The sequence below is a fragment of the Protopterus annectens genome, chromosome 2.part0 (genome assembly GCF_019279795.1).
Source record: "Protopterus annectens isolate FY-2018-M chromosome 2.part0, PAN1.0, whole genome shotgun sequence".
In the NCBI taxonomy this organism is placed as follows: Eukaryota; Metazoa; Chordata; order Ceratodontiformes; family Protopteridae; genus Protopterus; species Protopterus annectens.
This window is the reverse complement of record NC_056728.1, coordinates 110,164,467-110,177,359: the sequence shown is the minus strand read 5'-3', so window position 1 is coordinate 110,177,359 and position 12,893 is coordinate 110,164,467.

Here is a 12,893-nt window from a genome sequence, read left to right as displayed (position 1 = left end):
GGGTCCTCAGGTGTGCATATAGTACATGGTGTTACATTACTTAACACATGGCATTCATGCCTCAGGTGGTGCTGCAGGGCTGCCTCTGTCGGATGCACATATTACACTCCCTGTACATGTTTGTGAGCAGGTCATGTCATTTTAGGCATCCCTGTTATTATTTGAGTGAGTCAGAGGGGTATCATTCCCAGGGTTCCTACTGAGCCAGTGTATGTGCTATGCGTTGCCTCTTTGCCAAGGCCAGGGCATACTGGGCACGCCTCCTTCTGCCTACTGGGGCAGGCTCAGGTTGTTCCTCCTCCGAGTCACGCTCTGCCTGTGATGGCCTTGGCAATGGTGGGGCTGTTTGGCCCAGCCCTATGCTGGTCCTGCTGCAGCTGTTTTCGCAAGATCATATTATGTAGCATAGCACATACCATGACAATTTGGGTACATGTAGTTGGTGTGTACTGCAAGGCTCCACCAGATGTGTCCAGACACCGGAACCGTGACTTGAGCAGCCCAAACACACGCTCTATTACATTACGTGTTTGTGCGTGTGCCTCATTATGGCGTTCCTGTTCAGGTGTGTGTGTGTTTCTGATGGGTGTCATCAGCCACGGCTCCAGTGCATAACCTGCATCCCCCACTAGGTGTCCGTGTGGGATGTCCCCATTGGCAAATGTCTGGTACAGCTGCGTCAAATGCCAGATGTGGGAATCATGGTAGCTCCCAGGGCAGCCAGCACACACATTCATTATTATGCCCTGGGCATCACACACGACCTGGCAGTTGATGGAGGGTAAGAACTTGCGGTTAATGTAGGCCCTACTCCACTCACCGGCTGGTGATTTGATGCGTATGTGCGTACAGTCTATTGCACCCTCTACCTCAGGGTATTCCGCTATTTTCTGGAAGAGCTGGCCAATACCTCACGGGCATTGGGGAAATATACATAATCACCGACATGTGCTGACATGGCATCCAGGAACTGGTGCAGTACCCTGGAGGCTGATGCCTGTGATATCCCCATCATATCACCAGTTGGTCTCTGGAAGGTACCTGTTGCCAGTATTCTTAGACCATCACATACCTTGGTTTCCACTGGGATGGGTTAACCTCTGTTGGTTCTGTGTGTGAGGCGTGGCCTGCACAGCTCCACTATTTGCTGCAGGAGGTCTCTGTCCACTCTATAGCGCTCTACTATCTCCAGCTCATGTAACCCATGGTAGGTGACCCTGGGCCTGTACACTCTTCTCCGCCTCCTCACTGTGGGTTGTCTGGCACCATCTGCATTGTCACCACCCTCAGCAAGTCGCCTATGTCTCATTATGACAGCTATGGCAGCCCCTAACATTTCTGCTCTGAGTTCAGCTTTTTCAGTTTTCACTTCTAATAGCTTACTCCTGTCTTGCAGTGTCTCTTGAGAGAAACATCTTGCACTGCTGTTTGCAGATTTTTAAGTGTTGGGCTGAGCTACTATTCTGCCTGTGTAATTGCCTGCTTCTAATTGTTTTCACCTGCTAGCTCCAGCAGTATTCCCTGCTAGCTTCCTACTAATTCTGTTGCTTCCTTTTTCCTTTCTGTTTCCTCAGGGGGGAGCAGCGTGTATACCAGCAGAAACATGCTCACAGTGGCTTACACGCGTGCACACATGCTTACACGGTTCAGAATCTGCTTATTCAGGTTAATATGCGTGCACACCCGCACAAACAGTGTTAAACATCTCCCAACATGCTCCCACATGCTCAGTCTGCATGCACGCCCAGCAAGAAACTTTGGTGTAGGCAACAGTGTACACCTTCCATTTCTTGACTTTCCCATGCTTATGTTGTGGCACTCCTCTTTCCATGATATGTGTCTGACATCTGTCATGTTACTTTGACCTCCAATGAACTGCATTTCTTTCTGCCATTCCCCCCTGTGATGTCACCTATCTCCTACTCTGTTCCTCCCCCTTCTGTAACTCTTACACTACTCAGAATGTGCTCATTTGCTATGTGACAGTGGAATTCAGTATCCTAACACTCATTTGCATCAGATTGCCTACTAATGCTTAGTTACATGTCTTAGACTCAGCTTCCCCCCTTAGCAACCACTAAACGGTGGCCATGTTGTTTTTGGTCTGCTGGTCCCTGCATTGTAAATCCATGTATTGCATAAAACCCACATTTGTGGGTTTATAACCTTCATTTTTATGTTTTATACAGCGCAGCCCGTTTGCGCGGGGCTACGCTGGGTTTAAACATCAGCGATCCCCGAAAAAAAAAATAATATTTTTATTACTTTTGCATCAGGTTACCTTGCCAATGGCCACATATTTGGCCATTGGCATGCTGCCTGACACATATGCACCCTTTATTTGGAGCTGACATGGCTCCATTGTGGTTTTTGCAGAAACGTACTCAGTTGTCAACTGAGTACATTTCTGCAGCTAAAACGGCTCTTACACGGGCTGTTTTGGGCTTCCTGGATCGCTAATCAACCTCATTTGCATGCTATTCGGCTGCAAGTGAGGTGATTAGCTTATCCACGCCCACTCCGTGTAAGAGACGTTTTAGCTGGTCTCTTACACGGACTTTGGGCTGTTCCTGGATCGCGAAGGCTGCATGGAGTCTTACACTACTCTTAGACTCTGTGCAAGCCTTCGTGAATCCTGCCCATACATTTTCCATCCAATAAAAAAGAGTAAACAGAGGCAAGGCTCCAGATTCTTCATTTTTATTGTATCTATATACCTTTAAATGTTCTTAACTTCTTGATCATGTGATTTTTAAATGTTTGATATAAGTACAGGTTTGTGAGTGTCTCTTGATATACCCCTGAAGAAGCATTTGGTGAAAGCGCTTGTGTTTGTGTGAATAAATCAGCTGAAGAATCTGGAGCCTTGCCTCTGTTTACTCTTTTTTATTGGATTGGTTCTGTTTTTATATAGAGGTGCCTGGTTACTGATGGACTTTTTGGTTTGTTACATACATTTTCCATGTTTTTCTTGCACAATACTTTTTCTAATGTTTTTACTCTGACAACTTGAGTATGCAGAAAATAAGTTATATGTAAAAAATAATGTATATCAAATGCAACAAACAGAAATGGAGGACTTCCCAAGCAAGAAAGTAAATATTAATAAAATGGGATATAGGTTTTGCTGTATTACTGGTAAATGTTATAATGTTTTACTCAAAGCCCTATTACAAGACATGTCTTCATTAAATGAAGACTACCATATGGAGATAAAACAAGGCACATGAGGAACTGAATTGACTGACCCTGGGGATGAACAAAATCTTTACAAAGACTAAAGAAGATGTTTTTTTTTTTTAATTTGAGAGCAGACACTTGTATTTGTCATGAAAACATATTCTGAGTATAACAGTACTCTCTCAAACCAATAGTACTAGAAGTAGTGACTATAGTAAAAAGAGGTAAAAGAACTGAACGTGGGATCCCTAGAAAAGGACAAGAGCAATTACACAGAAAAAAATGAGAACTGTGGGAACAATGCCTGCAAAATCATGTTTTGTAATAGAAATGAGATTTAATGGAAGGAAGGAATTGAATGAGCTTTATAACGTTTGACTGACAATAGCTGTACAGAATATTATAAGTGACGTATAATGTTTGACTGAAAACATGTCAATATGGTTTGTTTTCATTTATATAAATGTGTGATTGCTTATGCCATTACTACTAATTCAATAAAGATGATTCTTCTTTAAAAAAAAAGTACTATCTCATAAATATTATTTTGTTCTTCATAGTTTCTTTCTATAGCTTGCAGACTTTTAATGTGTGATCATGAGACAAGAAAACAGTACCTCATTTCATGGACAGGTAAATATTATTTATGGTTTTCTTCTCTTGGAACAGCTAGGGTGACTGTATATAAAAGTAACTTTCAATATTTTTGAATGTCATAAAATAAGTTGAGCTACATGGAGTAAATGTTGGACATTATGCTTGCCCATGTGTGTGTGTCATCTCAATTGTACAGATTTTTCACAGATTGCCCAGATTTTTGCCTCATATTTTTGGTCTGGTTTCATAAAATTGTGGCTTTCTGGCAAATTAGTTGCAAATCATTCAAGACTGAAGCTAGAAAATGATGACAGACATTTGAGTTTCAGACTTCATACACTTCAGATAATCCATACTAATGCAAAGCCTGTTATTCTATCAACTTCTAAGTTTGTAAGAACAATATTTAAAAATTGTCCCTATTTTTGGGCCTTTGTCCCACTTTTATTTATGGCTTTGTTCAGATTTCTTGCTCTAGGATGTTGAGAGGTATGATGTGTGTGTGTGTGTGTGTGTGTGTGTGTGTGTGTGTGTGTGTGTGTGTGTGTGTGTGTGTGAGAATTAAGTTTACATCATCTTGAATAAGGGCCTTACATAAATCTTATGAAAATAGAACCATTTGCTACACAAAAATTGCCTTATTTTAGAAAATAAATCTCTCCAGTGGCTATAACAAGCTGTAACCAGTACAGAATTTATTATTTTAGTAATTAAATTTGCCAAATTAGTAGTAAATGTCTGCTACTATGAATTATCTAGGAGCCGTAGTTATTTCAGTGACTTGCATACATGATGTAAATGCTATAGGAATGAAATCTAAGTTTGCATGCAGATAATTAATTGCTAGTTGAAGACATACATTTTTCAAATCTGAATAATCAAATAATTGGGTGAAAGAAGTTGTCATATTTCCATACTTTTCATGTGCTGTCATTGCATGGAACTCAGTCATGTGAGACTAGAGCATGAGTTTACATCACATGTGTGTGAGAGTAATTAGTTTCATTCAGACAAGGCCAGACATTTCCATAGTCAGAGGTGTTGTTATAGTTTAACTTATTCAAGGATGTGTGTGTGTGTGTGTGTGTGTGTGTGTGTGTGTGTGTGTGTGTGTGTGTGTGTGTGTGTGTGTGTGTGTGTGTGTGTGTGTGTGTGTGTGTGTGTGTGTGTGTGTATGCCCACACATGCACACATTATGCAGATATTCATACACTTCGGCTATATATACATATATACTCGCTAAGGAAATAGTACAGGTTTTGACTGTAATTAAGTGATAAAAAAATTTGATTAGGCATAACAACTGGCTAATAATTTTGCTTATATATTTTAATTACTCTTTGTTGACCACTTTAGTTCCATTATGCAACTGTCCTCTTTTCGGGGAAAACCAACATAGTATTCATGCTATGAAAAATTTGGCCAGGGTACTGGAGAACTTCCCTCTACTCTTATTGGCCACTAGGTGGCACCTGAGGGCTGCTGCCAAGGTCAATGTTTTCCAAGATGGAGGAGGAGGAGGAAAGGAGACAGCAGGCTGAGAGTGAAGTATTGCAGAATACTGAATTATCACAGATTCTGTAAGAGATGAGATTGTTGTTACAAATTTAGAGGAAGGAGGTCTGGAAAGTTCTAGGCTGATGGAGATGATGGATTGAGTTGAGAAGAATGCTGATGAGGAAGTAAGTTGGAGTACTACTTTGCATTGCATGCTGGGAGAGGTAACAAAGGAGGCGCTGCCAGATGAACTGAAAAAAGTAGCTGGTTTCAAAAGTATGTTCCTTGTTGCAAGCAGTAAAAAAAACATTTTCATATGCAGAAGTGACAAACAAGTCAAGAAAAATGCAATGCTCAAAACTGAAAGATGAGAAGGACTGATGGAAGACAAAAAGAAAATAAAGAACAGAAGAGAAGACTGGTGGTAAGAATTAAAGCAAACAACAGTGAAACTTAAAGGGCATGGAGTTGCAGGCAGTATTAATTGGGAGTTCCAGTACAGGACATAAGAGCATGAATACTTTTACAAACAGAAGATTTTTGTGATCTAACTTTCTGAGGCTTTTACTTAACTTGAAAAAATTATCAATGAAGTGGAGAAAAATAGACCATTGACACTATGGAATGAGCATATTTTTAAAAACTTGGGCTTGCAATTAAGAAAGAAAATGTGCAATTCAGAACATCAGATACAGAGGAACTTGAGTTAAAGACCTTCCCAGGATTTAATAAAATCTGTGTAGGCACCATGTAGACCCTACACAAAATGTATCTGTGTCTGTGGTCATGGTTCCCCTTTGGCAGTGCCCCATGCATATTAATGATGGGGCACTGCAGAGGGAGAGCCGAGGAACACAGTTATTGAATCAGTGTAGAGAGAGTTGTAGTGCTAACAGTGGCTGCAGATGAGTATGAGACTCCCTGCAATGTCTTTTGTGTTATTTTTATGTTTTTTCCTTTGTTTTATTTAATTTTTTTAAAATAAAGCATGTTTGCGCAGTGCCGAGCACAACAGTGCCAAGCTGCACTCACATATAAGATAGCAGACACCTGCTAGACCTCTAAAACAGAAACCAGATGTAATTAATTATTTATTAAAAGTGTGTTTCAGCGTATCTAGGTGTGTTTGCATGGTGCAGCGTGGTGCTCAGCACTGCTTATAGGTAGTTCAGTGGTATATGTGAATGTATACTGAATTCCTTAATATCCTAGTAGCTAAATGGGTAGAGTTACAGCTTCATGTGCAGTAGGTCCAAGGATTGAATACATGGAAGAGAAGATATGAGTTTAATTTTGATATACATATTATTAATTTTTGTTATGAAAGATGGCTCCACTGTGCTCTGCTAAGCTCTGCTCAGCTGTGCTTAGACCTGCTAAGCACTGCATTAACATGGTAATGGCTGCCAATGTTTGTGCGCTGCTCTGATCTGCTTGGCTGGCTTGTGTGCTGCTAAGCTCTGCTAAGACTATGGTTTTGTGAGTTTTTGTGCTTCTCAGCTCAGCTGCACTGGTTTGCGAACTGCTAAGTGATGTGGCTCTTTTTTGAATGTTGCTCAATGATGTGAAAGGGCAGGAAGACAGCCTATATTAAGCCCAATAGGTGGGAATACAGCAGAATCCATTGCAGTTCTTTCTATGATGATTACTATGGCTGGCAGTGGTGAAGGTGGACACTTTCAGGCACAGCATTGGGGCATTCTGTAGTCCAGGGACATGTTTGAACTCCTAGTTAAAAAAACATAATGACTGGCTGCTGCAGGGATATTTCTAGGGTTCAGAGTGTAGGGTGGAGGTCTGGGACTGGCTGGCCAGAGAACTCACCAGTCTTACTGGTATTCCCCACACATGTGGGCAGTGTTGTCCCCACCATGATGACCTGAAATGATGCAAGAGGGGTCCAAGAAGCTTGGGCAGGGAATGCCCGAGAAGTATGTAAGTAATTTTACCTCTGCATAATAGTGTGCTTCTCTCCCAACAGCTGCAGCTGAGAGGGTTCGCAATGTCGAGTCGCACACTGGGAGCTTGGTCAGGTTGTGCCATGAGTGTGGTGAGTACAGATGTATTATGCTAACTGCAGTGAAATAAGTAAGAGAGAGTGAAGCATCAACTCCAATAAAAGTATACACAGTAAAGTTTGTAGTGCAATAAATGTGGAATTAGAGCTGCATGAAAAATGCAACTACAGTGCAATAAAAACATGAAACAATACCAATAACTGCATGAAAGTGTATATAGTAAAGTCTGTAGAATGTAAATCTAGTGGCTGCAAATTGTATTCGTAACTCATATAAGTACTGTTCAAGGCTGTCTCTAGGCCAGTATTGGTCACATAATGCTCTGCCATGCACAGAGCTCAGGTAATAAAGGTGTATGGGTGAGGTACCCCACTCCATGAACTGATATTGTTTGTTGAATTCACAGATATGATACTGAAATATAGCTTACCTACTATCTGGGTTATGTTTGTATTTCATACATGTGTGTTCTGCTGTCACTGCAGTCTAGTATAACACTGTAGTAATACTACCAGGTCATATATTGGTTCTAGGTGAGCTCTAGGCAATATCAGTCATTCGGTAATCAGCAGTAACTCAGTGGCTCCGTTTGTTAAATGCACTGTATACAGTTAATTTTGCCACACACAGTTCAAGGTTTGAAATGCACCATATACAGTTAATTTTGCCACACATAGTTCAGGGTTTGAATCCAGTGGTATGTACCAGTAAACATTACAGTAGCAGTCACGTAATGCTCACAAATTCTGTCTCCAGAAGAACTACAGGTAAATGGGTGAGGTAGTCCATATTATCAGTAGATAATTCTGTGTTTAGATGTCACAGACTGTTAAAATCATTAGCAAGAATGTGTTCATCAGCAATGTTCAGTCAGAAATAAAATGTGTAATGCCAGTATGGCTGTATGCCTGTTGTGTCTGTTAAAAGTTGCTGCAGTAAATTAATGCATCCTATACAGGTGTCCCCTGCAGTCACTGCTATTGGGTTCTATTCCCATGCCTGCCAACCAAGGCATGACAGCTGTTTAGTGTCTGTACTGTGCACATACATATCTCTCAAGTGTCACAATTTCACGTTATGTAATTAATAGTGCGTAATCCATCTGTCACAAGATTACCATGGAAATGATTACCTAGACTGCAAAGTATCACCAAATCAACCCATTGAACACCTTGGTAGTTATATAGGTCCACCTGATGTGAAAGTGCTCTGTTGTGTACCCGCACATGTTATTGCTTTGCCCATGTCCCATGCAAATAGCTTGAGAGGTATGTACGTGCTACATCAGCTATAGGAAATTTGTAGTCACTGTGCACATAAACAAAATACAGACCCGTAGAGTAGATAGCAGTACTGTTGTCAAAGAAATAACCAGAAATGTTACTAATGGACTGTTTTTCTCTCTTTTTCCAACCCCAATCTTCATTTATAATTTATTGTTATTCATTGGTTATGGTTTACTATTAACATATGTTGTTACATTAACTGTATTTTGGAACATGTGTTTTATTATTGTTTTTTGTTTTATAATGGTTGCATGTTAACATATCTTGTTAATATACCTATTCTGTTGGCCTTATGCTATAACTGTTACTGTCATGCTGTTAACATACTGACTGTTCAGTTATTTATTGTTGTGTTTCACATAATATGCATTGATATATAATTGGGTTATTTCCAATGTTCTGGCATGTTGTTATTACTAATAATGATTTGTTCATAACTAACCTAAGCCCCTAAGGCTAAATACCTTGCCCAATACACTAATCATAGGTGACTCAATAGTGAGGCACACAAATGTCCCACTCATTAGGTTTAATAAGGAGAAGGTAACAGTCAGCTGTCTATCAGGTGCCAGAATCCGACAAATAACACATGCACTCAGGTCACTCCACAACAAGTACAAGTATGACTCTGTCATTGTCCATGGAGGTGTGAATGCCCTGTGATGCACCTCTCTGGACTACATAAAAGAGACATAGTGGCGCTTTTGGATTATGTGGTCCAGGCAGGTATGACCCTAGCCCTGAGCAGTATCCTACTGTCACCCAGAATGATACTGGAGTGCAAACAAAAAATGATTGATTTCAACAATTGGCTAAGTTTCTGGTGTCATTCTAAGGGGATCCAGTATCTGCTTGGGATGACATGACTGACAGACCTCGTTGCTTTTCCAGAGAGGGCCTGCATCTGTCACCCCTGTGTTTCCGGTTACTGGCTAAGGATCTTGCCACTCCTATTGTCCTTTTTTAGGCTGTGTTCCAAAGACCAAATTATCACAGTAATAGCTATAAATAAATGCAGTCTGAGGGTTATGCTGCTCAATGCTAGAAGTCTAAATCTCAAGATGCACTCGCTCGAAGCACTCCTTAAAATGGAGAACATTTACATGTGTGCTGGAGACCTGGTTTAAAGTGGTAGAAAGCACCCCTGCACTACTAGGCTATAACTCATTCCACACCTTTCAGCCCCAAAACATGGACCGTAGCTCTAAAGGTACAATAAAGAAAGGGTACCTCCTAATGCTAAAGTACAGCTATCAGTAACAAGTAAAAACAGTATTCAAAATGAAACGCTGTACAACAATGACCAATGAAGTAAAGTTCTCTTGGAGAACAGGTAGTGTGGTTAAATGATATAAAACTTAAAAGTGCAACATATATAGCAAAAAACTTGCATACATTTCCAGTACTTAAATTAAATGCACTTACAAGATATTCAAGCTGTGAAGGCAGTTATACCATAGCGAAATGATGGCTCCAAAGTTTCCAGTCTTATGATGGCTTCAAAGTATCCAATCTTTTTGGTCTGATATACAAAGTATCCACACTGAAGATGTAGTAGCTGCTATGTGACTGTGATGAACTGTGATAACAGCTTAACCAGTCAGATCAAATAAAAGCTTCTAGCTTTAATGGCAGTTAAAATCCTTTTATTGTAGGAAAAGTTAAAATCTTCATGTCAAGTTAAAATCTTGATGTAAAATAAAACAGTCCCTATGTATTCCAAACGATAAGCGCTTTCGGTATCTTCTTCAGATCATAGAGATTGGGACTGGAAGTTCCTTTTTATAGTGTTTGCTTCCTTTACTGTTGAGACAATCATTCAATCATTACACTGTTAATCAGCTGTTTAAACGCACCAATCCTCTTTCCTCTCAGCTGGGGGTGTTCCATTTCCTATACCTTTTGCTTTTGAGGGGTGTGACCAGTCATGAATTATTAAGCTAGGCTTGAATAACATCATCCCACTGAAACCTATACTAAAAGCTAGAAGACCAACTATCAGCTAACACGGAGGTGTGTCTGATTTAATAATAATAATAACTGCATTCACAGCGTGAATATCTTGTAAGTGCATTTAATTTAAGTACTGGAAATGTATGCAAGTTTTTTGCTATATATGTTGCACTTTTAAGTTTTATATCATTTAACCACACTACCTGTTCTCCAAGAGAACTTTACTTCATTGGCCATTGTTGTACAGTGTTTCATTTTGAATACTGTAGCTCTAAAGGTGGTGGTGTCTCCATATAAAGGATATCCACACCTCCAGACTAGTTGCCCAGCATAACGCATCTGAGATACTTCAGGTACAACTAACATTGGGTAAGATGGTGATCCAGATCATAACCTGCTATAGGTCCCCAACCATGTTGCTAGACTCTCATTCCATGTTCCTAAGCACCCTGGAATCTATCGAGTTCCAACCCAACACTCTCATACTAGGAGACTTCAACTATCCCTCCATCAACTGGGAGAACTACTCAAGCACCAATACACTGGCCCAACGCTTCCTGGAATTCATCATTTCAAATGCCCTGGACCAGCTCATTTTGACGCCCACTAGAGGAACCATCATCCTTGACCTGGTTGTTACTAACATGAGTGACCATTGCTCTACACCAGTAGTCAATCCCTCCCTGTCAGATCTGACCATAAACTAATCAACATGGAAATCCACATCTCACACACACACCCTGCAAAGGTAACCACCTTGAAAAACTTTTCCAAAGCTGACTTTGGGATCCTAAAAACAGAAGTGGTTAACTTCACGGCACCCATGCTAGTGGAAAATAGCTTCATGACTGCAGAATCATACAGCAATGCACTGTATGAACATGTACACAAATGCATGTAACTAGCCATACCCAACAGAACCAAGACATTCTCCTCCAAAAAAAAAGGAAGCCAATCTGGTGATCCCCTGCCATTAATAAACAACAACAGAAGGAAGAAACTGTTGCAGAAAAAGGTGAAGTCCCAAGACTGGAAAAACTCCCTTATTAGCCTCAACAAAAAGGTGAGATCCTTTATCAAATGCTCTAAAGCCAGCTATGAAGGCAGAATTGTGGCAGACACTAAAAACAATCACAAAACCTTCTATAATTATATCAAGAACCTCCATGGCAATACCCATATTTGCTCTGAGTTACTGCACAATGGTACCTCCTATACTGAGCCAACAGATCTTGCCAACATACTGGCTGACAGATTCAGTGTAACTTTACCCCTCCCCCCCAAATGACCAATCACAATACCGGAAGAATGCCAGGCAACCAGCATTACTGCAGCACAGGTTAAAGCTGCATTGTCCAAGGCCAATAATACAGCTTCCATGGGACCTGATAATATCCCTGGTTGTGTTCTACATGAACTATAAAGCAAACTGGCACCACAGCTGTGTGCCCTGTTCAGTCACAGCCTCACCTCAGGCTTTGTCCCTACTGAATGGCGCACTGCTACAGTCATCCCTCTCCATAAAGGGGGAGCAACTACAGACCCTGGGAGTTATCACCCTATTAGCCTGATGAGTCTGATATATAAACCTATGGAGCCCATCATCATGGATCTGATTAACAAAGATATAGGAAATCTCCAAACTCTAGACTCCATGCAATTTGTGAAAGGGAGATCATGCCTGCTCAACCTGGTTGACTTTTTTGAGTCAGTCTTCAGGGCTGTGGATGAAGGTAAGGCAGTGCATACAGCCTACCTCGATCTGGCCAAGGTCTTTGATACCATTCCTCACTCAGGAATTATTGATAAACTCAACAAACTAGGCATCAACCCCTGTATCACTAGGTGGGTTGCAAATTGGCTCACAGATAGAACACACAGTGTGAAAGTAGTAGACTCCAAGTCCCACAGGGATCGGTCCTGGGTCCTCTCCTGTTCAGCATCTATTTCTCAGAAGTCCAGGCCAACACAAAGGGACCCTGGCTGACCAGGTTTGCAGACAACTGCAAGCTGAGAGCCATTATTAACTCCCCAAGTGATGCAGACATCCTACAGAAAGGCCTCACTGAGACCAATGACTGGTGTCGAAACCATGGCCTTAAGCTTAATGCCAAAAAAATGTGTCATCATCCCCTTTGGTAAAAACTCAGTTCCCACTAATTATCACATCGATGGGAGCCCACTGAACACTGAAGACATTATAAGAGATCTGGGGACGCAGGTTGACAACAAACTTTCCTTCAACCACCACATTGCCATTGTGGTTAGAAAGTCCTTCTATGTGGCACACCTCATTACCAAGGGTTTTGCATCCAGAAAGAAAGAGGTCATCATCTCTTTCTACTCTTTCCTCATTAGACCA